Below are 12,670 nucleotides of genomic sequence, written 5' to 3' on the forward strand. Positions count from 1 at the left end.
CATTGTTCCTTGTCTTTCTGCCTTCTTTGGAGATGTGTGCGTTTGCCTAGCACAGGAGTCTGAGGAAGCGCCTGTCTGCTAGGGCCCCTGGGGTACGCCCCTGACACTCCTGAGGACACAGAGTTGCCCCTTGCAGCGCGTGGCCTGCATCACTCGCCCTAGGTTCACAGCCCCCAGGAGTGAGTGGCTCTGGACCCATGGGGCAGCTGGGACCTGAGGGTCTGTCTCTGGAGAAGCTTTGGCTCCGCCTAAGGCCACAGTGACTGTCTTCTCTTTTAGAACAAAACCGTTACTCGGTGACACTGCTGCCAGGATGGAAATAAATCTGTCAGAACAGAAGAAATCGTCATTGCCACAAACCAAATTGAAGGCCTTGTTTGAAATAAGTTATAAAACAGTCAGTGGGGAGGGGTTTGATTTCCCGCCAAAAAGCGGATACACTTTAAATCACATTTCGAGCTTAGACAAAAGTCAGAATGCCACTCTGAGCAAGACTAAACCTGCTTCTGTTACTTTGATGGAAAGCCCTGTGCAGCTAATAAATCAGGAGCACCAAGGTGACCCTACCCTTCCACGCACCCAGTGCTCTGCAAGGAAGCGGGGCCATCAATCCTCAAAGTGGGGCCGGGGCAGCTCAGCAGCTTGTCTCCACTCTCAGTTCAGTGTCTGTGTCCTAGAGCCCAGGAGAAATGTCTGGAAAGGGCGCCTCAGGCACTGCCTCTCACACCTGCTTCCAGGTCTTCACAAGGTTTGGGCAAAACACAGCCCTTCTCCTTTGTGTGTCTAGAGTTGCATTCACAAGGTCCCCAGCTGATGGCACTACCCACGCCTGCCTGGTGCCCTGAGGTCCAGCCAGTGGCTTCTGGTGCAGGGCCCGGCAGGCTGAGACACAGACTGTGGCGGCCCTCGCCATCAGCTGCTGTCTCTGTTCCTACAAAGGCTCTCTGTGACACTGGACCCTGGCTGGCTTCCCAGGGCTCTGCAGTCTTTCCAGGATGTGCTGCATGGGATCAAGGGACCCACTGTGAGCTAAGATTCATGAAACTGAGACAAAACGTTTTCCTCTTTTAACCGTGATTTTCTCCAAGTGCTTTGTTCAGTAAAGAAAAGCTAATTGACACAATAACCAACAGCATTTGTTTAAAAGTATTTAAGCAAAAGTTTCACAGAAAGAAACTTTAATTCCAAACATTAAATGGTTGGTTCCCTTCTTGCAAGATGTTAAATATAACTACTTCCAGTGACCTTCAGGACAGTTACACTTCATCAGTATCACAATGCCCTGAAGGAGACCGGGCCTCGATTCTGGGTTAGTAAGCCAGTCAGTTACTAGTAAATGCCTGTCTAAGTTCTTCAGGTCTATTTGTAAACCAGTCAGGTACTACTGAACGCCTATCTAACATCTTTAGGTCTTTTGGTAAACCGGTCAGGTACTGGTAAGTGCCTGTCTAGCATCTTCAGGTCTTTTGGTGCATAATATATTTTCTCATCCATTGGAGAGGTTTGGCTTTAAGTATTTATATCACTTCCTGAATCTAAGGTATCAGAATGGTTTGCAGGGAGCTGAGTGAGGAGTAAACAGATCCTCAGGAGGGAGTGAGCCTACTGTGGGCCTGAGAGTGATGGCTCCCTGTTAATCAAATCCAGGCTGAGATCCATGGGAATTCTGCACCCTGGACAGGGGTAAGTGCTGTGTATTGATGTCCCCACTTCACCGCAGCAGCTCTAAATGCCCTACTTGAGTGTACAGTGCAGCATCTCCTCTGCTGCATGTAAGTGACTATCACTTACAACAGAGCTGTTCTGATGGGAAAGTGAGGCCCAGGATCCTCACTCGCCCTGCGTGGGCACAGGATGCCTCACCTCAGCCTCCCACTGTTGGTCTACCTCTGTCTATTGTTTTAGCTTAATCTCCCTGGAGTTATCTCTTGCTCTCATCTACCCCTGCTCCCTGCATGACTCTTGTGTTGCTAGCTGTAGGAACCTTGGCTCTCTGGCTTCAGAGTGTGGTGACTCAGAACAGGCCCTTCCTGGAGGCTCCATTCCCCTCCTCTATCCCCCTACCCTTCGTTTCCCTACTATGTTCTCGTCTCACTCACCTCCCAATGCTTGGAAAGTGGAGCTGGATGGCAGAGGAAGAGCCAGTCTGTTTTTTTCTAATTCAGCCCAGGCTCTGGTCTCAGGGAGAGAGGCTTCCCGTGTGTGCTGTCCTCTCCAGCAGACTGTCTGAACTCAGGAATAGACTGCTTTTGTTTCAGTTCTCCTGACCCAACCATGAGGGCTCTCCCCAGAGCCCTAGGTCCTGCAAGTGCGTGCCCCCTTCCCTCAGTAGTAAGTGGCCAGCAGCCTGGCCCCACAGGGTGTGCAGGAAGAGGGCTCTGGCTAACCCCTCCCCCCAGGCTGCAGTTCCTCTCTCTCAGGTCTAAGGTCACAAGGAGCCGAATAAAAAGGTGCAAGCTGGCTTTGACACTTCAGGAAGTGACTTTCGGTTCATGTTCCAAGTTAGAAACTCTTTACAAATTTGAAATCAAGGCACCAATTAGCTATCCATCAAATACAGTGATCAAGTAAAGATTAAAGTTGATATTATGGCTGCTTAAAGAACCCAAAAATGTTAGATAACTAGGAGAAAACAGAATATTTCCATACTATTTAAGTAAAACATTTTGTGGAATTAACAAATATGAATTATTGGCTTAAATATATACTGTGCACTTTGGTAACTACATAGAAAAATGAAAGAGGGATATCAAGCTGTGGATTTGTCTTTCCATGAATCTACGTTACAAAGGACATGTTTTCACTGTGTGTGCAGAACTCTGTATAGGTGCAGAAATCAGTAATTGATCTTTGAAATCCCGTGTTGTGAGTACAAATACATGTGTGTTTAAAAATTATTTTTTACTAAACATGCACTGAACAAGTGTTCAGTGAGAAACAACTTCAGGTTATTTCTAACATTCTGGTTAGATAAAGGTGAACAACACGAATAATCAAGCAAAAACATCAGCATCCCTGTATTCCACTATTTTCTATTAGAAAGAGAGGTGAAATCAGTACAGAGCAGGATGTCTGGTGTCTGTAAATTCTGTGAGGGCAACGCTCTAATGTAACCTCCTGTGTCTCAGGAGCTATTCCTGTTCCTATTTCTTTTTCAATAAATTTTACTACTCTTATCCTCCACTATTCCTCAGAACTCATTCATCAATTTCAGGGGACATGAACGTGGTGTATCTGGCATCTAGCATTCCCCATGTCGTCTCCTGGAGGCCCCACTGAGATACTTGGAAGGAGGCAAGAGTCTCTTTGCTTTGTGTCACCCCTAAATTATTTGACTAGACTCTGAATTGTGACTTTTCTGGGCAACCAAACACAACACTCTTAATGTCATGCCTTCCCTTTGTCAGTTGTTCAGGTCCTGTCGCTCTTAGGCATTGTCCTGTGTTAAAGTGATGCTAAATTTGAGAACATGGGAAGATTATAATCTTCTTTGATGCGGCATTTTACTCCTGCTCGGAGCATTCTGTATTTTGGACTTAGTTGCTTGACTTATCAGTGTTCCTTGCTCAACCTGTTCGACTTGTCTGACTGCTGTGCTTTGTTATCCCAGACAGGAGCACTAGGGAAATGAAATATTCACAGCATCTCCTAATGGACTTTGGTGTAAAATTGTCTTTCTTTGAAATCTAGCTCATACTTAGAAAATGTACATTCCTATTAATAAGTCACGGGATCCTAATTGCCAATTAAAAGGCAATAGCCATCCTTAAGACCTGAGAACATGTTTTGCTGGACAGACTGACACCAATCATCCTCTCCACTGTAGAGAAAATGTCAAGCCTGTTCTGCTTCAGTTCCTTTCTGAGCTGGTCTTCTGCTGGGAAGAAGCCTCCCGGTTCCTGAGACTCCCCATTCTTGCCTTTCTAGGCTGAAAGTAAAGACTCATAGGAAAATTGTCTCAGTAACTATGTGTGTGCATGAGAACAAAACATTTCCTTTTTCTGATCTCATTTCTGATTTTCTCCTGCTACTTTGTACTTTTCCTTTTTTGGAAGATGTAAGGTTAGAGAGAGAAGAATGTTGAATAGTCCCAACCTTATACCGTATGCAACAATGAAGAATCTTTAAGCTCAGTCCATAGAAAACGAGTTTTTGTTAACACCAAAGCCAGGGAACTCATTTTAAATGATGTCTCTGGATCAGATAAGACACTGGAATTTTGCTCATTTGAGAGAATGCACATAAGTCATCTCCCCCCTTAGTGTCTTATGGGCAACAGTCTTCCTTGGGAGACTGAACAAGAGACCCTGCTACTGTCACCTGTGTGTGCCAATTAAATTCTGTAAAAAAAGTAATGTATAAATCTAATGAAAATAAGCAAAGGTGTGTAATGCTGAGGGTGCCAGGGAACAAAACACAATTGTCATGGTTTATGTCTGTGTCCCCAGGCCTCATGAGTTTGAATTGTGCATTTGTTATTCGTTCAATGATTGATGGTGTCAGTGCTCCATCCACAAAGGGGCAGAGCCAGGATGTGATGTAATGGCAGGAAGAAGGTATCTCTTTCTCTTTGCTGGTTGGAGTTTGCTGTTTGCAGCCGCCATGAAAGGCAGCCCAGCCATACCTACCTACCTGCCTGGGAGCCAACTGAGCATGGACTGAAACCTCCAAAAACTGTAAGAAATAAACCTTTCCTTTCCCAACTTGGGCATTAGGTATTTTGTCTCAGTGATGAGTAAACAGTAACTAAGACAACAATGTATTAAAATTTTGCCATGTTTTCCATCACAGTAGAATGGCAACATCAATCATCTGTTGCTAGATGACTCATCACTGCACTTAGCATCTTGACCAATAGCACTGTTTAGCCCTCCATCCCAAGCCAGTCCATGTGTGGTGGCCAAGGAGGCTGCATTTCTGTCCTTGCTGCAGCCAGTTGAGCCCCTGCTGGAGTCCAGGGGGGCTGGTCTGCTGTTTGTCCACTCTCCCTCACAGGCTTGGGGTCATGGTTGACATAAATTGGTCCAATTTTGCACTGAGTTTGCCTCGGACAGTCCCTCATCCTCCAGGCACCCAGTCCCTTGTAAACACATGGAGTTTGCAATAGTCCAAGGCAGCAAGGAAAGGTGCACAAGGCCTCTTGACCTCTTGACATCGCACCTGTTCACTTCGGCCCTGATGAGTCACCACACTGGCGAGAGCTGCCCCTCTCTAAACACAGATAATCAAAAGGACATGTGAACCACTCAGCGTGCATGTAACAAAAAGGCGTGAATCATTTTGGCCACTTTTCAAGACTGTCACAAGTGAATTCACATCCTTACAATTCTGTAGAGAAATGATTAACAACTTTCCCAGTGAATAAACATGCTGAAATCTTCTTCTGAAACAATGACTTTCTGTCCTTTCATCACAAAAGCAGCATATTGCATGAGACTTAAGAGTGGCACATCATTGCCTTCTTCTGCTCGCTCCGTGGCATGCTTAGCTACTTTCTCCTCGGCTTTGTCTGCTCTGGATGTTACTAATACAGTAAAGGGCACTTGCTAATAGCCTAATGGAGAAGTTAATTGAATTTCAGTGTTAGTCAACTTCAGCCAAAGTCATCACAGGTTGGCTTCCGCGTTGAGAGGAACCTGTTAATATCAGGAAATACCAGCAGTCTATAGATACGCTCTGTTTTGTTACTTCAGGCTTTTATCTCCTTGCCTCTTAATAAGTAGAAATACATATCAACCCTTCCAGTTACGGATTAGGGTGCCTGTTCCAGTGAGTGGCTTATTGATGATGAAGTGATTAACCTTTCATTAAACTTCATATAAAATTCTTCCCTCTATATATCTCTGGGTTTATTACTCAAGCCTCAAAGGAAAATACATCAAACAGAAGATTGCTTGATGTTTTATAACGCCTTTGCATCTTAGAGATTCATAAAATCTGGAGGTGTCTAATTTCTCCTTCAGCTTTTCTCCTTCATGATGAAAGGACTAAGCCCACAAATGCGCATGTACTTCAAAAAATATACAACTTCTCACCCACCTTCAGGACCAGCAGGTGAAATGAAGCAAGGTAGTCACCTATAATCATTAAGTAGCATCTAAATAGAGAATATGTAGAGAACTATTTTTACCTTTTGAATCAATATAAAATTAACTTTGTGTCTCTTCACAGCTAATTGGTTATGTTACTGACACAGATAACAGAAAAGTCCCATTGTTTGGAACTCAGTGGGTTGCACAGGAATGCAGGGTCAGGATTTCCATAACTGAGAGGAGCCCCATGTCTCCATCAGGAGACCTTTGCAAAGCATCTCCCATATTCATTTCCTCATTTCCACAGGGTTTAGGGGTCTGTGACCAAAGCATCACTGAGTTATTAACTTTTACTCTGCCTTCTGCTTTGATTCTAGTCCTGATCCATAGAATTCACCTTCCTGGGCCTGCAAAGGGCAGCAGACTCCCAGGATGGTCATTTGGTGGGCGGTGGCCTACTGGAGCTGGACCAGTGCAGAGCCTGGGATGCCAGGGCTGTCTTCTCCGTAGGCTGGCAGCAGGTTGCTAGGAGTCTACTCCATCACTGTGGGAAGATCCTTCCCTCTGCTACAAGTATTGTGTCTTTAACAAACCAAGTTGAAAGAAAACACAAAAAGCTCAACTTTTCACCTTTGCTCTCATCCTCCACTTTCTTCTTTTTTTTTACATTTTTTTAAAAAAAAGTATTTACCTTTATTTACCATTCAGAATGTCACAAAACAGTTTCAACTGTTGTTCTTTGCCATTACAGAGTGGTATTTAGTTAACAGAATAACTATTGTTTCATATAAGCTGCATCAGAGAAGACTGAAGAAGAAAACCTAACATCCTCATGTATAACTAACATGTGCAGTGCACCAATGAGAACCTGCTTTAAGTTTCCCTGCTGATTTACAGCCCCATGTTGTAATAGGCAAGGTCAGTGCCATTGAAAATACCCAGGTGGGGCTGCTTAAAGACACATGCAGTAGTGTGGTGACTATACAGGAAAAGACACTGTACAGCTTACAAATGAATCTTGCACAGCCTTACATTTCAGTTATTTTCTTCAGAAGGAGCAGGTTGTACAGGGGGGTTATATGCTTTATAGACTAGGAAGAAACTACTAGAACCAACTTTCTTGTCATCTTCTCCATCTTCATTATCCTCGTCTTCCTCCTCTTCCTTCTTTTTCTTAAATTTTCAGCCTCCACAGCTCCCTTTTTACTTCTCTTTGGCTCGGTAGGCAGCAACTTCCTTTTTGTACCTTCCTTCCTGCTTAGCAGTCTTCTTCCCAGTTGGCTGTTTATCACCCGCTGCAGGATTTCTCCACATTTCTCCTGGCTTCTTTGTGACATCACCAGCAGAGAGGCCAGGGATTCTCTTCTGGATTTAGGGCCAATACTCAGAACAGAACAGGAAGGCTGGAGGAGGCCTCTTGGGCACATTGGGACCCATGAACTTCTTTTTGTTTCGCCTTCAGGAGGAATATAAGCTTGTATTCTCTTTCACAGCATGCTTTGTCTCCATAAATGATTTCCTTTCTTTGAGCACACAGGTCTTCCACCTCTCTGAGCTCTTTTTAGAAAACTTGAGAAGTTAATAGAGGCATCTGGGTGCTACTTCTTGGGCTCTTCTCAGCAGGTTTGCATGCAGAATACAAATGATGACACTTCACCTCTCTTCTTCTTGGGATCTCCTTTGCCCACATTTACCTGTTTTCCACATTGAGGCATAGACTCTGCCGGTACCTGTCCAGCTCTCACTTGCCCTGGCACTGTCTCCATGGAGCTCAGTGTTCTGCAAGGGTGGTCTCCTCTGCCTCCTCAACAGACATACAGCCAAGCCCGAGAAAAGTTAATTCAAACTGATGAGCTACACTTGGAATCTGAGAATCAGTGCTCTCTATTAAATAAAAGACCTCACAGGTATACAATTTCCTTTGCTAAGACTCTAGCCAGTTATAGAATTCAGAGTATTCATGACAATCCAAATGAAATCTGGGGATACATTAACTTTGTACTCAAGTTTCATGATAGTGAAAATCAGCTTAAACATTATAACAGTTATTAAGACAATACTTTATTTAGTGATTTTAAAGCTTCTACCACCTGTAGCAAGAGATTTTCTTTAGATTAGCACAGAGAACAGTGAGGCTAAACATTACTTTGTTCTCCATGCTATGAAAACAACAGAGGTGGCAGAGAAATAGCTGTGTGAAACACTAATAAAGTAGGACACACTTCCTGCACTTAGTAACAGTATAACAGCACTGGGGATCTGCATATCTAGAGAGACCAGAATGATGATAGAGCATTATTTCACTCCCGATGAGTGAGGATGAATGATGAGCCTGGTTGTGAGCCATGCAGAAGCACTGAGGGCACATAGACACCATGCCCGTCCTGGCTGTGTGCACAGATTAATAAAGGGCCAAATCATAGTTACTTAGAAAGCCTCCATTATAGGTATAGGCAAAGAATAAATGTGAACTGGTTTTCTCTGGATAGTGAAACCCCGCGGGCAGGCAGCATATTCTACTGCTGAATAAAAGCAAAGAGCAGAAGCCTGCCTATGCTCTACCAAAGAAGAGAAGAAAGTCACTCAAAAGCTGCTAATTTCCAAAGGCAAAAAGGAAAGTTCTTAAGAATAGCCCTAGGCCAAGCCATTGTGCTCCTAGGCCCAGGCCCCTGAGGCCAGAATTTTCCATTTGAATTTAGCCAAGGCCAGATTTGGGCACAAAAGGGATAAAGCCTTTTCTTTGAAGAAAGGCTCCAGATTTTAAAGCACAGTTTCAAAGCATGTGTTTTTTGGTGCAGAGGTAGAATTTGGCTGGGGACCCTGTGAATTGAGGAGTTCAGAGAGTGGGCATTCAAGACACAGGAGAAGGTCTGACCTCTCTGTGAAGCTCTGCCTGCTGAAAGGCAGGATGCAGGTTCCCAGAGTAGCACAGGCATGACCCTGTGTATCCAGCTCTGTAAGGGACTTGGTTGTGGGGAGAGATACAAAAGCAGGCTGAGACATTTCCTATGGGCCATGCGCACCCAATCCAGATGGGCTGAGCCACAGTGGCTCCCCAGTGTCCTCTGGTGATCTGGTGCTCCCCACCAGCTCTTTCTACCTTTCCTCTCTTTTTTTTTTTTTTTTTTTTTTTTTTTTTTTTTTTTTTTTTTTTTTTCCTTAACACACACTACTGTCTCCATCTCCTAAGGAAGAGGAGATTGGAATAGTCACTAACCAAAGTCTGCTGCAGGCCTGTTCTCATGCTTGGGGCCCTCTACCAAGATTAAAAGGAGCCTGTGCAGAAATTTTCCTCAACCTCTGGGAAAGTTCTACTTCCCTTTCTCCCAGAATTTCCAGCATTTCCTGCTCTTTCCTTAACAAAGCTGGCAGCACTTCTCAACTGAGCCAGCTGTTATGTATAGCAGGGATGACTATTTATGCCCTTTGGAAGCTACTGCGGTATGGCAAACAGTTTTCTGTGTTTTTCAAGTGCATTTGTAATTCCAGTTCCATATCCTTACTGCCAACTCTAGAAAGCTAGAATTTTAAAACTTACTCCTCATTCGGAGTTTGCTGGGCAAAGAGGGAAAGTCAGATAACTAGAATTTAAGGGTACAGGAGAAAATGGATTTTAAAGTATTTAAAATGTTGACTATGAAGATACATTTTGAAATGTGGGATAGAAGTGCACTGTAAGATGGAAGCTTTCCTTTTTCCAATTTTAAGTATTTAATGAATGCAGTCGGTTTCTTCATTACTGAGAAAAGTACTAGGAATCTCAAGAGCTCCTTTCCTTGATCCCAATCTGATTCAAAGGACTTCACTATCCAGAGAAAGCTGGAACTTCAAGAAGCTGCACAAGTGAAAACTGTCTTGTGGTTCTCACTGCTTATGTCCTGGGGAGTTCAGCTGACTTCGAGGGAAACCGGCTTTGTGAAGAGCAGTGATAGGAGGAGCACATCACTTCCTGCCTTGACACAGACTGGCTAGGAGCCCACTCACCCCCAGGGGTTTGTCCCCAACCCTGGTTGAACATGTACTTGGAATTGCACTGACCAAAGTTTGAAATGCCTGACTCAGCCTTGTGGAATTCGGCAGTTGTTTCTCTTTGATGTTCTGCTTTCCAAGTCTCTAATGGGTACTGGGATGGGATTACACCCCACCTCCTTGGCACACAGAGCGTGCAGGGATTCAGGGGACTGCCAGGGGCCTCTGAGTTAACCTCATGCAGCTCCTCCCCTAAGTCTAAGCATGCCCAGAGACCCACAGCCACATGGGGAGGCTACAGTCAGCCCAGGCACCCAGGGGAGATTGGTTCAGATCAGTCTGGTCCTTGCAGCTAGGCACCTCCACCAGAGCAGAGGAGGCTTGGTGTAAGGGCAGACCTTTGTGCAAAGGTGGCTCAAGGATGAGGAACCTGGGGTTCACGCTGATCATCACCTCATTCTGTGGGCTGTGATGGAAAAAAGAGGGGTACATGATGGTGAAGTCTGCACCCCAAGCTCTATTTGCCCCTCACAGTTCTGGTCCTCCCTTCCCTATGCAGAGGGAACACAGTCTGTGCTCCTGAGCTGTCTTCCTCTCTGCTGTCCATTCCCAGAGCCCAGGAGAGGTTGGAGGCCCTGGGACTTGGCCATGGCCTGGAGTACTCCAGAGACACATGGGCTCCAGAAGAAAATATTCTGACTATTATACTGGAACAGTCAGGTCTTCAGCAAATAAAATCGCGTCTCTCCAAAGTGGGTTTACCTGACCCCCAGCAGAGCTCATGCTGCACTCACTTCTCATGATCCATTTCATCACTTGTGATAAGGAGCCCCTCCCCCACCAAGGGTCAGGCTGGTGTGACTTCCTGGTTCGCCCTCGACCTGGGTGGGGACAGTGACCTAGAGTATCAGCCTGAGCAAGCCAAGAACAGAAATTTTGTCAGGTTTTTTGTTTGCCCCATTTTGTTCTCCATTATGAACATTGACTTAGATAATGAAGCAAAGATGGAAAAACAGGAAAATAGAAGAGTTGATGTGAGGATTTTTAAGATATACCTTGGTTTGGTGAAAAACATCAGAAATGGTAAAGCAATGTTTCCCATGGCAAGAAGTAGAAGAGGGGATAGTCCCTCTACCAGGGTTCCTTTCTCAGGAGCAGCGCAATAACCAGGAAGAAGACCCTGCTGCAAGTTTCCTAGGTGTGTGGTGCACACCTGTGTCCCAGCACTGCAGAGGCTGAGGCAGGAGGATCATGTCCTGCACTACGTGGCGAGAGTGTCTCAGAAAAGCCAACCGACTAACAAAAAATATCAAATGTTCCGAATTGTCTCATGTCACAGAACTCATGATTTTTTAACATGGTGTCCCAAAAGTCAGTTTCATGGATTAAACAGCATTCCTAAACTTAAGCTGGCTATTTTAAATTTATACATTTAAATATGAATATTTTACTTGGTGCTGGCACATAATTTCTTACTAACTGGACCGGCACACTTGTGCACACTGCTCATCTTCTGAGCTTTGGATGGTGCCAGACCCCCCCCCTCAATCTCTTTCAGTCCTGATTTCTGCACCCTGTTCATTTTTATCACAGCCATGGGGGAACAGCTTTGCAAACATGTGGTGTGACTGATTGGGGAGCTACAGGATGCGGTGACATGGCTGTGACTTCGCGGTGGGTGTGACGTGGGCAGTTCTGCTGATTACTGCAGTTTCTCTTAAAGTATTATTGCCCCCCACCCACTGGGGCACCCCGCCACGCTGCATGGGGTTTTGGGACCTGTGAGCACAGTCACTGTGAGTGCCAGTGTGTGTGAATTGTGACAGCAGTGGCACAGGAACCTTGAAGGAGCTGGGGACAATAAACTGGGCGGTCTACAAGGAACCGCGATATCGAATCCCAGCTCTGTGGATACTAACAGTGTGAGCCATTTCTCTTTCAGACTTAGCTGTTAGGAATGGTAAATGGAGTAAAGAATATGTTTGCACTCAGGCTGTGTCTGACTGTTCACATAAGAAAGACGCATGGCTCACATGTGAAATCCTAGCTCTCTGGGGTGCTATGGCAGGAGGTTGTTATAACCTAAGGCCCCCTAACTATCACGCCGTGAAGCCTGTTCTGTATAAGCCTGCCTGCTGCTTCCCCTCCCCTTCTCCCTTCACACCTAACTAGGTTAAGTTTTAACTTCCCAAAAGGCCACAAAACAAAGGCCTGAGGTAATAGCTCCTGAGCCCGGCACAAATTGTGTTAATTGCATTAGATTGTATTAAATTGTACTATTCTTCACAAAAATAGCTTCATTATATTTGTATCATAGCAATACCTATAACTTGGCCTTACTGTCTGAGTTTTCCTATTCTTTTTGGATGACCTAATTGATATGTTAATCAATGCCCTCCTCTGTAAAGAACTGTAAAACCTTACCTAATTGATATGTTAACCATTGTTGCACTCTACAAATAACAGTTGTGGTGCTAAAGTAAGGTAACTAAGGTTGTTAATTGCTGCTAGACTTCTCTATTCTTTGCTAGGAAAAAACAAGATTTCTTCTTATCTAAACTTGCTAGACTTGCTTGTTAGCACAACCCTTACCTGATCTTACCCTTCCCAAGACGTGTAATCGCCATTTCCATACTGTGCCACACCCCCATCCCCCTCCTTACATTGTG

General features: G+C 44.8%; 1 pseudogene; it reads right to left on the reverse strand.

Annotated features, from left to right (window-relative positions):
- Positions 1–7,067: 7,067 nt before the first annotated feature.
- Positions 7,068–7,798, reverse strand: LOC111753563 (high mobility group protein B1-like; annotated as a pseudogene).
- Positions 7,799–12,670: the final 4,872 nt, after the last annotated feature.

The sequence above is a fragment of the Cavia porcellus genome, unplaced genomic scaffold (assembly GCF_034190915.1).
Source record: "Cavia porcellus strain 051 isolate PalLab524CR breed Dunkin Hartley unplaced genomic scaffold, mCavPor4.1 scaffold_14, whole genome shotgun sequence".
NCBI classification, from domain to species: Eukaryota; Metazoa; Chordata; class Mammalia; order Rodentia; family Caviidae; genus Cavia; species Cavia porcellus.